The sequence below is a fragment of the Haematobia irritans genome, chromosome 1, assembly GCF_050003625.1.
Source record: "Haematobia irritans isolate KBUSLIRL chromosome 1, ASM5000362v1, whole genome shotgun sequence".
NCBI classification, from domain to species: domain Eukaryota; kingdom Metazoa; phylum Arthropoda; class Insecta; order Diptera; family Muscidae; genus Haematobia; species Haematobia irritans.
In genome coordinates, this window is record NC_134397.1 from 197,249,357 (window position 1) to 197,265,602 (window position 16,246).

Consider the following 16,246-nt stretch of genomic DNA (forward strand, 5'->3'; position numbering starts at 1 on the left):
TACACAAAATGTTGTCAAAATTATATTTCTATTGAAAATGTTGTCAAAATTTTATTTCTTTAAAAATGTTGCCAAAATTTTGTTTCTATAAAAAATTTTGCCAAAATTTTATTTCTATAAAAAATTTTGCCAAAATTTTATTTCTATAGAAAATTTTGTCAAAATTTTATTTCTAGAGAAAATTTTATTTCTTTGAAAATTTTGTCAAAATATTTTTTCTAAGAAAATTTTGTTACAATTTTATTTTTATAGAATATTTTATCAAAATGTTATTTCTATAGAAAATTTTGTCAAAGTTATTTTTCTATAGAAAATTTTACCAAAATTTTATTTCTATAGAAATTTGTATCAAAATTTTATTTCTATAGAAAATTTTGTCAAAATGTTATTCCCATAGAAAATTTTGCCAAAATTTTATTTCTAAAGAAAATTTTGCCGAAATTATCGAAACTATTATTTGGAGAGGAATATTTTGCAAGATCTACCAAACACTTTCTCGTTTTCCAAAACTGATAACGTCCTCACTAAAGCACTACTTTTGCCCATCACTGTTTATAGAAAATTATTACATTTTAAATATGCATTGTTTGCTCGACTTTCATTCGAATGGCTATTCGCTCATGTGGATTAATTGATATTAATTGTGTTAAACAACAAATTCATTGCGGTTCATTAATAACTAGACCAGATCAGAAACAACTCAATTATCGTATTCGAATACCATGATATTTGGTATTTCTCAAAAATCTAATACAAGTACATACATACAACCATCCTTCCAATGATGAAATATCAAAATATAGATTGTGGTTTATTGAAAGTTAATGAAAAATACTATAAGCCTCTGTTGTGGGGTATTCCCCCAAAGTGAGTAATCAAAATTAACGATGATGCGTTATCGTCATCGTTCAGACCAATCAAGTGAACGTCCTTTTTGTTGCTTGTGATGACATATGTAGAAAAAGAATCATGTCATTACATTGTGATAACCCTGCGAGAAATTGGTGCAAATTGCCACTAACGGACATATCACAGGTCTAGTACCATCCATCGTCTCAAATTTGTCGCAATTTTTAAATTTTCACATAGTTTATTGATTTCCTCATTCTCTTGATATTAAAATTGTAATGGATCTACACGTTTACTGATACATGTAGTTGTCAGAATAATCTATTGTTCAAAATATTGCAAAAGTTTTTCCTTTATCCTGTGATTCGGATGCTCAAAGTTCAATCATGTACCTACGCGGTGTAAAAATTATATGTTTGAACTCAAATTTTTAACACATTTTTTTTAAGTGCAAGCATATAATGTATATGTTAATATGTTAGAACATATTTTGTTGGATGCATTTCTTAAATATAATATCTCTATATACAAACCTAATTAATTTAGAATTTTCGTATAAACATATATATGTTTAGAAAAGTCAGATAGAGAAATTGAATAGAGAAAAAAGTTAAAAAATGAAACAGTGAGAGAATTAAATGAGAGCACATGGTGCTCTGTTTGAGACAGGGATCCGGAGCGGTCCATTTTTTTCGCTCCGCTCCGCTCCCGCTCCGGAGAAAAAAAATCGCTCCGCTCCGAGAAAAAAAAAATCGCTCCGCTCCGCTCCACGCTCCGCTCCGCTCCTCTTCGAGAAAAATCGGGCGGTACATATATATGGGAGCTATAGCTAAATCTGGGAAAATCGGGCGATACATATATATGAGAGCTATATCTAAATCTGAACCGATTTGGATGAAATTTTGCAGACTTGAAGGGCGATGAAAAAGATTACCTTTTGCCAAATTTGGCGACGATCCGTTTGAAAAAAAGCACAGCGTGACCCCATTTGTCGAAATCGGGCGATACATATATATGGGAGCTATATCTAAATTTGATCCGATTTCTTCCAAATTCAATAGCGTTCGTCGTTGTGCCCAAAAACTCCCTGTACCAAATTTCATCAAAATCGGTTAATAATTGCCACCGAAATCCTGTGAACAACAAATACATGGACAGACGGACACCAAGCGCTAGATCGACTCAGGAGGTGATTCTGAGTCGATCGGTATATATTTTATGGGGTCTAAAATCAATATTTCTGGTAGGCACATTTTTTGGCAGATCAAATTTATTATACCCTAACCACTATGTGGTTTAGGGTATAATGACTTTAAAACAATGTGTTGAAACATTTTATTAATTTTGAAGATTTTTTCAGAAATATTAAATCCATTTTGATTTCATTAAAACGAAATTTTCATTAATGTTAGGATACACATTTTTATGTCGAATCACTTAGCTATAAGGACAAACTGACTTCATTGAAAAGTTTAGAGACTTTTAGACAAGGAAAAAACTTTATATCAGAGAAATACGTCTTCTATTCTAAGCAAAATTCGTATTCGTATTTTAAGCATGTGAAATATTTGGCCTCCCGACAATATTCTTTGCGGTGCACCATCTACTATTTAATATGTGATAGAAACCAAATTTATGAAAATGGACCAAAATGGACCAAATTTAAAAATTAGAAATCTTTTGGACCAATTTTGGTCCGATCGGACCAAAACGGCAACGCTGATTGGAATTGAAAGTCTATACACAGAGTAGAAGTAACTACTCTCCGAAAGTTTTTTTTTTTTGTTTTGCAACAGACGTAGAGAAAAGGTTTTGTAATATTTGACTTAAAAATGGGTATCTTAACATGAAACAAAAAATTTATAGGCTAAGGTCAATTTGACTTTAATAATTCAGAAAAATTCTTTAAATTTAATGAAATTGTCTTTAAATTTGTTGTCTTTTTGCATATTGACTACAAAGCAAAAAATCTTTCAAATATAGGACATGTTTTTCAAAACTTTATTTTAAAGAAGTTTTTTACTTCAAACATAGCATAATTTCTACTGGAAGTCGAGTCCTAATTTGGAAAATAAAGTTGCCGTTAACTCGTTTTTAAAGGACTTTGATAGCATATGAAGAAAAAAAGCTGAGAAAGCGAAAAATTAAAATTTGCTTCCTAGAAGCAAGTACACAAAACCTAAATTTAAAAGAGAATTGTGTTTTAAAAGTGTCCTTGCTTGTATTCTCCGCTTCTTTGGCTCGGAATCAATACCAAATTTTTTAAAGTAAAGACAAAATCTTTGGAACCGAGTATGCTTTTTTTCAGTGTATGTTTGCAACAACCTCCATCGAAATCAGTCCGTGGTATACCTACGAATATTCTTACTCAGATCTAGTGTTACCTAATTTCGCTTTTTTCCCCTTTATTGTAAAAATACATTTTCGAACAGCGTTTTTAAGAAATGTTCGTTCTCAAAAACGTAGATAACATACAATAATAAAATCAAGTCATTAGTTTTCAATGTGAGAAAAAATTAAAATAAATGTATATGCGCATATTTTTCAACCAAAATTGAAACTATCCATAATTTTAATTAAATTTTCGAGAACTAATATCAGAAATAAGAGAATGCTAGGTATAGTACAATAGTAAAGCAAATATGAATGTCCTTACACTGAAAAAACGCATGCCCGGTTCCAAAGATTTTGTCTTTACTTTAACAGTTTGGGTATTAATTCCGAGCCAAAGAAGCGGAGAATACAAGTAAGGATACTTTAAAGACGCAATTCTCTTTTAAATTTGGGGGTTATGTACTTGCTTCTAGGAAGCAAATGCTAATTTTTATTTTTTTTTAGATTTTTTTCGTCAGTTGTTATCAAAATCCTTTAAAAACGAGTTAACGACAATTTTATTTTCCATATTAAGACTCGACTTCCAGTAGAAATTATGCTATGTTTCAAGTAACAAGCGTCTTTAATATAAAGTGTTGAAAAACTTGTCTTATTTTTTAACGATTTTTTGCTTTGTAGGCAAGATGCAAAAAGGAAACAAATTTAAATACAATTGTATTAATTTTAAAGAATTTTTCTTAATTATTAAAGTCACGTTGACCTTACCTCAAAAATTTTATCTTTCATGTTATGATACACATTTTTAAGTAAAATCACTTTATTATAAGGACATTACAACTTCATTCAAAAGTTTATTGACTTTTAGACAAGGAAAAAAACTTTATTTTAGAGAAATGCGTCTTCCATGTTAAGCAAAATTTGTATTCTTATTCTAAGGACATGAAATCTTTGACTTCACGACAATATTTTTTTCAGTGTAGAAAACTAAAAAATTAAATATAAATAAGATTGTTTAATTGCATTTATTTGGCGTTCCTTACAAACACCTTTGTAGTAATACGGGATGAAATTGATCGAAAGTACTGTTGTTACTTTTACAACACATACTAGAGATATATTTTGACATTTGCCTTTTTTGAAAACAATTACTAAAAAACACTTTGTGTTTTCCCCAATGTACGTACGTACAAAAATACATATCGTACATTTTAAACGTTACACTACGTACACACTACGCTAAGTACTAAGTAATTTCAAAGTTACACATTTCATTCAAGTAATATTTTATTCGGAGCGGAGCGGTTTTTCATTTGGAAACCGCTCCGCTCCCGCTCCGCTCCGGATTTTAGAAATGCCGCTCCCGCTCCGGCAAAAAAAGGGCTTGCTCCGCTCCGCTCCGGATCCCTGGTTTGAGATGCTTAGGGTGAAACATAATATGTTTGCACAGTACAAACAATTGTTTGTTTGAAGAAATTTTGAAATTATATATGCTTGAAGCAGAATACGTTTGGGAGTATAACAGGTTGGCTGATAAGTCCCCGGTCTGACACATAGATGGCATCGCTAGTATTAAATGCATATTATTTTTATATAGTACCAACCTTCAAATGATTCGTGTCAAAATGTGACGTCTGTAAGTCAATTAGTTTGTGAGATAGAGCGTCTTTTGTGAAGCAACATTTGTTATTGCGAAAAAATGGAAAAAAAGGAATTTCGTGTTTTGATAAAATGCTGTTTTCTGAAGGGAAAAATACGGTGGAAGCAAAAACTTGGCTTGATAACGAGTTTCCGGACTCTGCCCCAGGGAAATCAACAATAATTGATTGGTATGCTAAATTCAAGCGTGGTGAAATGAGCACGGAGGACGGTGAACGCAGTGGAGGCCCGAAAGAGGTGGTTACCGACGAAAACATCAAACAAATCCACAAAATGATTTTGAATGACCGTAAAATTAAGTTGGCCTTACAGATATCAAAGGAACGTGTTGGTCATATCATTCATCAATATTTGGATATGCGGAAGCTCTGTGCAAAATGGGTGCCGCGCGAGCTCACATTTGACCAAAAACAACAACGTGTTGATGATACTGAGCGGTGTTTGCAGCTGTTAACTCGCAATACACCCGAGTTTTTCCGTCGATATGTGACAATGGATGAAACATGGCTCCATCACTACACTCCTGAGTCCAATCGACAGTCGGCTGAGTGGACAGCGACCGGTGTACCGTCTCCAAAGCGTGGAAAGACTCAAAAGTCCGCTGGCAAAGTAATGGCCTCTGTTCTTTGGGATGCGCATGGAATAATTTTTATCGATTATCTTGAGAAGGGAAAAACCATCAACAGTGACTATTATATGGCGTTATTGGAGCGTTTGAAGGTCGAAATCGCGGCAAAACGGCCCCATATGAAGAAGAAAAAAGTGTTGTTCCACCAAGACAACGCACCGTGCCACAAGTCATTGAGAACGATGGCAAAAATTCATGAATTGGACTTTGAATTGCTTCCCCACCCACCGTATTCTCCAGATCTGGCCCTCAGCGACTTTTTCTTGTTCTCAGACCTCAAAAGGATGCTCGCAGAGAAAAAATTTGGCTGCAATGAAGAGGTGATCGCCGAAACTGAGGCCTATTTTGAGGCAAAGCCGAAGGAGTACTACCAAAACGGTATCAAAAAATTGGAAGGTCGTTATAATCATTGTATCGCTCTTGGAGGGAACTATGTTGAGTAATAAAAACGAATTTTGACAAAAAAAAATGTGTTTTTCTTTGTTAGACCGGGGACTTATCAGCCAACCTGTTATGTTGCAGAGGCAACTCTTTTTGAGGCTGTAAGAGTTTATCCCACACAAAAAGGAGTCGCGCAGATTTTTACTACAACTTATTACATTATATTTCTCGTATTACACTAGCCAACAGTCGTTTTGTGAATTGGTTCTAGCATAATTTTTCTCATTGATTTTGACCTACTAAACACGAAATGAGTTTTAAAAAATTTTCTGTCGATTGGTTTTCGAGATCCAAATTTTTGAACTTTTTTTTTAATTTTTGGAGGTACACTTACAATTTTGAGCATATCTTTCGTCTTCTTTGGCCTATTTGATCCTAGTGCTACTCAAATGAAAGAAAATTTAGCCGTCTACAACTCATTCTCAGAAAATTTTCAAATCGGGTAAGTAGTTTGGATGTTGGCGGCTTAAAAAGGTTAAAAACGGCGTTTTTTTAGTAAAAATGTGGCAGAAAAAACATATAAAAATCCATATAAAATATAAAACACGATTACGTATAGCTGAAATTTTTACAAAGAAAATAAGCCTTTACTTAACAAAGTCTGACAACAAATAGCGGACTTATATTTTTTTTGGTAAAAGACCGAAAAGACCAAAAAACCAAAATTGCTGTTAGCATCGTGTTTTATATTTTATATGAATTTTTATATGGTTTTTTCTGCCACATTTTTACTAAAAAAACGCCGTTTTTGAACCTTTTTAAGCCGCCAACATTCAAACTACTTACCCGATTTGAATGAATGAGAGTGAGTTGTAGACGGCTAAATTTTCTTTCATTTGAGTAGCACTAGGATCAAATAGGTCAAAGAAGACGAAAGATATGCTCAAAATTGTAAGTGTACCTCCAAAAATTAAAAAAAAAAATTCAAAAATTTGTATCTCGAAAACCAGTCGAGAGAAAATTTTTTAAAACTCATTTTCGTGTTTAGTAGGTCAAAATCAATGAGAAAAATTATGCTAGAACCAATTCACAGAGAAAATTTTGTTATTTGTGACCTAGTGTTATCAACGAAATTTTACCAATTTTAAATAACAATGAATGAAAATCAAGATTTAAATTGGCTTTACAACACACAAGTCATTGACATTTCCAGGAAGCTTTTTAAAAGTAATCAAAAAACAATTATTGAACAATCAAAAAAAAACATATATTAAATTTTGTTACCGGAAATAACTGTTCTAAGGTAATTTTTCTAACAAAACAGAGTGAAAAAAATTTAATGATAAAATTGGAATTTTCAAATTAACCCAACGGTACGCATTTGAACAAAAAATCCAAAACAAAATCAACTATAATTATGGTCAACTAAGTGCTAAACTTAGGCGTCACAATAAAAACGCAAATTAAATATTCCTACACAATAATGGACATTAATTAATTAATATTTTTCCATATCATAAGAAAAAAACCCAAAATCTGAGAACAATGGAAACAGTGAAATGGAAACAAACAAACAAATCTAAATAATTGTTATTGCTGCTGAACTGCAGCTGGCATTCACATTATCAATGTGCAATTGGACCTTTCATCGCCAGTCAGTAAAAAAAAAAACACGAAATTGTCCCCCTTTTATAGAGAATCCCTTGCTTTCCTAAGCTTAGCAAATTTTCTCAGAAACGTGACTGTGGTGGGTGAGCTAGAGTTGCAGCTGTAAGCAAAAAAATACAAAAATACATCATCTTCATTGTTTTATATTGTTTTCATCTCCCCCAGTTTCTTTTCATTTAAATTTTCAAAGTGTCAGTAGCATTCGATTGCCGGCTGAAATTGACTTCGAAAGCGCATAAAATAAATCTCATCCTGTCAGTTATTACCTCGCCGTTATATTCCATGGGGCATGGAAAACAGTCTGCTGACATTGAACCTTGTTGTTAAATTGTCCATTCAAGTACTGACGTCGACGTCCCAACGAAATAGTCATCCATTTATTGCTGTCGTCAGTTGTCAAATACAGCGATAATCGAGTAAGTGTGTTCTGTAATCAATGGTCAAAGGATTTTAAAATCCAAATCAGTCAGTGTTAATTGAAGAGATTATCATTGTGATAGCTAACTCATTGCCCCATATGAAGGACATACAATAGAAGGGCTATGACGTGAATTGTATGGGTGTGAGTGTGTGTGTGTAAGTGTTAATGGAAAATGTGCCACATGTGTAATGAATTGAACTTGCACATTATTAGTGTTTCCGTTTTCCGCGAAAAATTTACATTTGAATGAAAAATATCCACATATTAAAATTGCGGTTAATTATACCGGGTCGAAAAACATATTTAGACTTAATAATTAATGAAAAAATAATGGTAATATTGATGAAAGTCTTTAATATTCTGTATATTGTCTATTGAAATAATCAATCAAAAAGCTAGAATTCAAGTAAATCTATGATATAAATGGGGTCCGATAAGCATTTCGCCCTTACAAAATAGTACAAATATTTTGGAAAACTGTAGGCCAAAATTTGCAGATTGAGTCAACTCGATATACTCTTTACCGGGTGATTTCTTTGCCCACACCGGGTGATTTCTTTGCCCACACCGGGTGATTTCTTTTGATTTAAAAAAAAATGGTAGCATGATACGAAATTTGACCCTACCGAGACGTTAAGCATTCCTTTCTTCCCAAGTGTTACCGTTTTATCTTCAATTCAGCCCCGCACTCCTAGTTAGCAGTAAGTAAGTAAGTGTAAATTGCAAATATCTTCTCTTCTGTTAGTTTGAACTGAAAAATTTTCTGCAGGTAAGGTCCTAACTGACATGGAATATATAGGCAAGATGACAGATATTTTCATAATGCGGTGTAAAAGTTTGTTAGCTAACGTTACACTAACGAAACTTCATGAAAATGGGTTTAAGTTTTTGAGGAAGTAATTCAAAATAGTCAAGTTTTTTTATTAAAAACAAGTAAGTAAAGTCTAAAGTCGGGCGGGGCCGACTATATTATACCCTTCACCATTATGTAGACCAAAATTTGTGTTACCCTCCAAAATCCTTCGAATTTGTTGGGAGTTATTATCAAGGTTTATATTCCCATATACAAATATTTATATCTGAAACGATTTGGAGACAATTTTTTGTACTTCTACAAAATCGCTAGAATTAAAAATTAAATCGGCTAACACCCTGGGATGAAACACAATGTTACTAAAAAAAATATGGGAAATAAAAAGCTAGAGCAATTTTGATGCAATTGTACAAAAGAGCATTTCTGATTTATCGGGCGATGTATATGTATTCGAGATATAGGACAATCTGAGTAATATTTACAATTTTTGCTACTCAGCAGTGTCGATTTTACATAGATATTGGTTGAATCTCGCCAACATATATGGTCAATTGTGGGTTGTGATATATTATTTGGCCAATTCGGGCGACATTTCCACAAGTCGGAGTTTTTTTTTTTAATTCGACCATTCTGTGGAAAGTTTGGCATTACAGTGTATAGAATATGACTAAAGGGTGATACGGTCAAAATTTGGTCAATATAAATTTGACGTATTTCTTTCAATTTTACATTTAACAAACCTGAACACCCCTCAGAATGTTGCTCCTATTTTGATTTTGGAATTCACTCTTCAGTTGTCAAAATGCCGTCCAAGCAAGAAGAGCAGCGTATGAAAATTTTGCTTGCGCATCGCAAAATCCGAGCTTCTTGCACGCAAAGCTGGCAAAATCGCTAAAAGTTGCCAAATCAACCGTTACAAATGTAATTAAAGTGTTTGGGGAACGGTTGTCGACAGCCAGGAAGTCTGGGTCGGGGGGAAATCGGAAGCCGCTGAGACGACAAAGAGAGTTGCCGGTAGTTTCAAGCGAAACCCTAACCTCTCTCTCCGAGATGCCGCAAATAAGCTGGGTGTATCGTCTACAACCGTGCATCGAGCCAAAAAACGAGCCGGACTATCGACTTACAAGAAGGTAGTGACTCCAAATCGCGATGATAAACAAAATACGACGGCCAAAGCGCGATCCCGGAGGCTGTACACGACGATGCTGACGAAGTTTGACTGCGTGGTAATGTACGACGAAACCTACGTCAAAGCCGACTACAAGCAGCTTCCTGGACAGGAGTTTTATACGGCAAAAGGAAGGGGAAAGGTAGAAGATATTTTCAAGCACATAAAACTGTCAAAGTTCGCAAAGAAATATCTGGTTTGGCAAGCCATCTGTACCTGTGGCTTGAAAAGCAGCATTTTCATAGCTTCCGGGACTGTCAACCAAGAAATTTACGTGAAAGAGTGTTTGAATAAACGTCTGCTGCCTTTCCTGAAGAAACACGGTTGTTCCGTACTGTTTTGGCCGGATTTGGCATCTTGCCATTACGGTAAAAAGGCCATGGAGTGGTACGCCGCCAACAACGTGCAAGTGGTTCCCAAGGACAAGAATCCTCCCAACACGCCAGAGTTCCGCCCAATTGAGAAATACTGGGCTATTGTCAAGTGGAACTTAAAGAAGACCAATAAAACTGCTAAGGACGAGCAGCAGTTCAAGGCAAACTGGCTTTCTGCGGCGAAGAAGGTGGACAAGGTGGCTGTACAAAATATGATGACAGGTGTCAAGCGTGAGGCCCGGGCAATTCGGATTTGGAAAAGCGAAAGTCTAACTGAATATTTTTACTGAATTTTACACTAATTGAACTTGAAAAAGAAATTTAATTTGATTTTTTAAATAAACGATTTCAACGATTTGCACGCGTGTTCCCTTGACCAAATTTTGACCGTATCACCCTTGACGATATGGGGAAATCATCACAAAATTTTTTGTAAAATGTGGGTATTTTGGCCATATTAGATCAAGATGACGCACTTAAATAGCATATTAAATGTATTCTCTGTGGAAACTATCGTATCTCCCATTGAAAATGGGTCTAAAATATGAAACATTCTACCCTATTCCCCCTACTCTGGCGTACATATGTTATATATGGGAGCCTATATCTAAATATGAACCGATTTTGACCAAATGTGACATGCATAGTTATAATAATCCTGCTATCTCAGCAAGAAACGTAAATGGGAGAATAATTTTGGCCTCCGTGGTCATATGGGTGTAAATCGGGCGAAAGATATATATGGGAGCCATATCTAAATCTGAACCGATTTCAACTAAATTTAGCACACTGAATGATACTTTTAAACGTACTCCTTGTGCAAAAGCAAATCAGGGCAAAACTCTGGCTTTTAAGGCCATATTAGTCGAAATCGGACGAAAGATATATATGGGAGCTATATCTAAATCTGCACCGATTTCAACCAAATTTAGAACAATTAACAATACTATTAAATGTACTCCTTGTGCAAAATTTGAAGCAAATCAGGGCAAAACTCTGGCTTTTGAGGCCATATAAGTTCAAATCGGACGAAAGATATATATGGGAGCTATATCTAAATCTGAACCGATTTGGCTGATATTTTGCATATCTTACGAAAACCCCAAAATATTTTGTTGCCCGAAATTTTGAGAAAAATACGTTGATAAATGCGTCAATTATGACCAGATCGGTGATAAATACATATATGACAGCTATATCTAAATCTGAACCGATTTTTTTCAAAATCAATAGCGATCGTCTTTGAGCCAATGTAAAACTCCGTGCCAAATTTTGAGGATGATCGGACTTAAACTGCGTGCTGTACTTTGCACTCAAAATTACATATACAGACAGAAGGACGGACATCGCTAAATCGACTAAGACTTTAATTCTAAGACGATCGGTATACTAAACAATGGGTCTCAGACTTTTCCTTCTTGGCGTTACATACAAATGCACAAACTTATTATACCCTTTACCACAGTTGTGGTGAAGGGTATAAAAATTAATTGAGATTTGCAATCAACATCAATTAAATTTTTAATTGATTCAATTAAAAAATTTCTTGAAACTTTCTAATGAAATCAATTAATTTTTTCATCAAGTATCCTTTTTATGCTCAATTAAAACTTTGATTGATACTTCAATTTCCATGATTGAAGATATTTAATTAATGTCGTGATTAAATCAAAAGAAAAAAAACATTTTTGTGCGTAGGTGTTGTAATCGGATTCAAAACACCGAATTTTAGATTTTTTTGAAAAATCAACTTTCCGGTTTTTCAAAACTTGGAAAAGTCCAATTTTCAACTTGTTTGCATACACACAAAAAAATTTCACGAAAATTTTTCCGATTAAAATTTTTATAGAGTTTTAAAAAATATTCAATTAAAAATTTAATTGATTCAACAAATTTTTTAATTTAAACAAAAATCAATCACAAAAATTGAAATCACGCTAACTTCCGAACGAAACAAGCTATCGACTTGAAACTTGGCACAAGTAGTTGTTATTGATGTAGGTCGGATGGTATTGCAAATGGGCCATATCGGTCCACTTTTATGTATAGCCCCCATATAAACGGACCCCCAAATTTGGCTTGCGAGGCCTCTAAGAGAATCAAATTTCATCCGATCCGGCTGCAATTTGGTACATGGCGTTAGTATATGGTCTGTAACAACCATGCAAAAATTGATCCACATCGGTCCATAATTATATATAGCCCCCATATAAACCGATCCCCTGGTTTGGCTTGCGAGGACTCTAAGAGAAGCAAATTTCATCCGATCCGGCTGAAATTTGGTACATGGCGTTAGTATATGGTCTCTAACAACCATGCAAAAATTGGTCCACATCGGTCCATAATTATATATAGCCCCCATATAAACCGATCCCCCGATTTGGCTTGCGAGGCCTCTAAGAGGAGCAAATTTCATCCCATCCGGCTGAAATTTGGTACATGGTGTTGGTATATGGTCTCTAACAACCATGCAAAAATTGGTCCACATCGGTCCATAATTATATATAGCCCCCATATAAACCGATCACCAGATTTGACCTCCGGAGCCTCTTGGAAGACCAAAATTCATCTGATTCAGTTTAAATTTGGTACGTGTTGTTAATATATGGTCTCAAATACCCATGCAAAAATTGGTCGAAATCGGTCAATAATTATATAGGCCCATATAAACCGATCCCCAGATTTGACCTCCGGAGCCCCTTGGAAGAGCAAAATTCATCCGATTCGGTTGAGATTTTGTACGTGATGTTAGTATATGGTATCCAACAACCATGCAGGAATTGGTTCATATCAGTCCATAATTATATATAGCCCCCATATAAGCCGATCCCCAGATTTGACCTCCGATGCCTTTTGGAGAAGCAAAATTCATTCGATCTGGTTGAAATTTTGTACGTGGTGGTAGTATATGATATATAACAACCATGCCAAAAGTGGTCCATATCAGTCCATAATCATATATAGCCCCCATATAATCCGATCCCGAGATTTGGTTTTGGAGCCTCTTGGAGGAGCAAATTTCTTCCGAGTCAGTTGAAATTTGGTACATTGTGCTAGTATATGGCCGTTAACAACCATGCCTAACTAGGTCTATATCGGTGTATAGTTATATATAGCCCTCAGGCAAATCGATCCCCAATCACACAAAAATTGGTCCATATCGATAAAGCGACCACCTTATTTTAATTCTGGCTCCCTACATACCGTGCAAAAGTCCATATCGATTCGTAATTATTTGTAGACTAACTCACAATTTAGAAAACAATTTAACATACCACAACCAAAGTAATTCGATTGTGGATGACAGTCTTTCGTAGAAGTTTCTACGCAATCCATGGTGGAGGGTACATAAGATTCGGCCTGGCCGAACTTACGGCCGTTTATACTTGTTTTAATTAATACTATAATTTCGTGATTGAATCAAAAAAAAAAAAAACAAGTAAATACGGCCGTAAGTTCGGCCAGGCCGAAGCTTATGTACACTCCACCATGGATTGCGTAGAAACTTCTACTGAAGAGTATTATCCACAATCGAATTACTTGGGTTGCGGTTACACTTGCCGATGGCAAGGTATCTTAAAACTTCCTAACACCGTATTAAACTAAAAGAGGCCGTTTAAATACGTATATAATTAAGTTTAAAGTTTCTATTGAAATAAAATTTTGACAACATTTTCTATAGAAGTAAAATTTGGAAAACATTTTCTAAAGAAATAAAATTTGGAAAAAATTTCTATAGAAATAAAATTTTGTTGTTGTTTTTACTGCAGCTTAAAACCATACATTGACTAAACTACAAATGTAGCTTAACCAACAGAGGAAAAAAATGTTTGTCAAATTTATTTGGGCAAAGCCCTATAGACTGCAAGATGGTTGGATGGATGCACGTTTCGGAATTACCACATTCCTCATCAGCATCCTCTACTTGCAGCAAAACTATCAACCAATTATCAGAATAAATTCAGGCAGTTTATTAAACCCAACTATAAATAACACTTGAACCCTCCGAAAAAAGGTTTTACATTGATAGCCGGCTTATGCCGAAATAAATTCAAAACAAACATATCTCTTTTGCATATGCCACTGTCAAATCATCAATTTGAATTCAGTTGGCTGGGTTTATTTTGAGCGTGCTTCCTCTTCTTTTTCCATTCTTTTTGTTTTGTTATTGTTGGTTTTGTTCTTTAAGCATTGTTGTTGTTTTTATTGCAGCTTAAAACCATACATTGACTATAGAAATAAAATTTTGACAAAATTTTCTATAGGAATAAAATGTTGACAAAATTTTCTATAGAAATAATATTTTGACAATGTTTTCTATAATAATAAAATTTTGGTAGATTATTTTTGGCTCGAGTGGCAACCATGATTATGAACCGATATGGACCAATTTTTGTGTGATTGGGGATCGGCTATATATAACTATAGACCGATATGGACCAATTTTGGCATGGTTATTAGCGGCCTTATACTAACACCACGTTGCAACTTTCAACCGGATGAATTTTGCTCCTCCACAGCGTTGCCAATTTAGCTTTTTTCCCGCTAGATTTGGCTTTTTTTGAAGACGTTTAGCGGGAAAAAAATGCATTTAGCTTTTAGCTTTTTTTCTGGCTTTTTTTCATTACCCTTTTAGCTATTTTTGGCTTTTTTATACCCTCCACCATAGGATGGGGGTATATTAACTTTGTCATTCCGTTTGTAACACATCGAAATATTGCTCTAAGACCCCATAAAGTATATATATTCTGGGTCGTGGTGAAATTCTGAGTCGATCTAAGCATGTCCGTCCGTCCGTCCGTCTGTCCGGCTGTCCGTCCGTCTGTGGAAATCACGCTAACTTCCGAACGAAACAAGCTATCGACTTGAAACTTGGCACAAGTAGTTGTTATTGATGTAGGTCGGATGGTATTGAAAATCGGCCATATCGGACCACGTTTACGTATAGCCCCCATATAAACCGATCCCCAAATTTGGCTTGGGGAGCCTCCCGGAGCAGCAAAATTCATCCGATCCGGTTGAAATTTGGTACCTGATGTTAGTATACGGCCTCTAACAACCATGCAAAAATTGGTCCATATCGGTCCATAATTATATATAGCTCCCATATAAACCGATCCCCAGATTTGACCTCCGGAGCCTCTTGGAGGACCAAAATTCATCCGATCCGGTTAAAATTTAGTACGTGGTCTTAGTATACGGTCTCTAACACCCATGCAAAAATTGGTCCATATCGGTCCATAATTATATATAGCCCCCATATAAACCGATCCCCAGATTTGACCTCCGGAGCCTCTTGGAGGGGCAAAATTCATCCGATACTGTTGAAATTTGGTACCTGATGTTAGTATACGGCCTCTAACAACCATGCAAAAATTGGTCCATATCGGTTCATAATTATATATAGCTCCCATATAAACCGATCCCCAGATTTGAACTCCGGAACCTCTTGGAGGAGCAAAATTCATCCGATCCAATTGAAATTTACTACGTGGTGTTAGTATATAGTCTCTAATAACCATGCAAAAATTGGTCCACATCGGTTCATAATTATATATAGCTCCCATATAAACCGATCCCTAGATTTGACCTCAGGAGCCTCTCGGAGGAGCGAAATTCATCCGATCCAGTTGAAATTTGGTACATGGTGTTAGTATATGGTATCTAACAACCATGCAAAAATTTGTCCATATCGGTCCATAATTATATATAGCAAAAGTCATCCGATGCGGTTGAAATTTGGTACATTTTGTCAATATATGGCCTCTAACAGCCATGTAAAAATTGGTCAATATCGGTCTATACTTATATATAGCCGATGACTTATTACACAAAAATTGGTCCATATCGCCAAAAATAATCTACCAAAACTTTATTTCCATAGAAAATTTTGTCAAATTTTATTACTATAGAAAGTTGTGTAAAAATTTCATTTCTATAGAAAGTTTTGTCA

At 34.9% G+C, this 16,246-nt stretch overlaps 1 protein-coding gene across 1 annotated transcript in view; it reads left to right on the forward strand.

The window, feature by feature from the left end:
• Positions 1–7,681: 7,681 nt before the first annotated feature.
• Positions 7,682–16,246, forward strand: part of Nep4 (M13 family metallopeptidase neprilysin 4) — a 51,004-nt gene continuing 42,439 nt past the window's right edge. The window contains exon 1 of the mRNA XM_075292486.1: positions 7,682–7,932. The gene's annotated coding sequence lies outside the window, so the exon portion shown is untranslated. The remainder of the gene's footprint in view (positions 7,933–16,246) is intronic.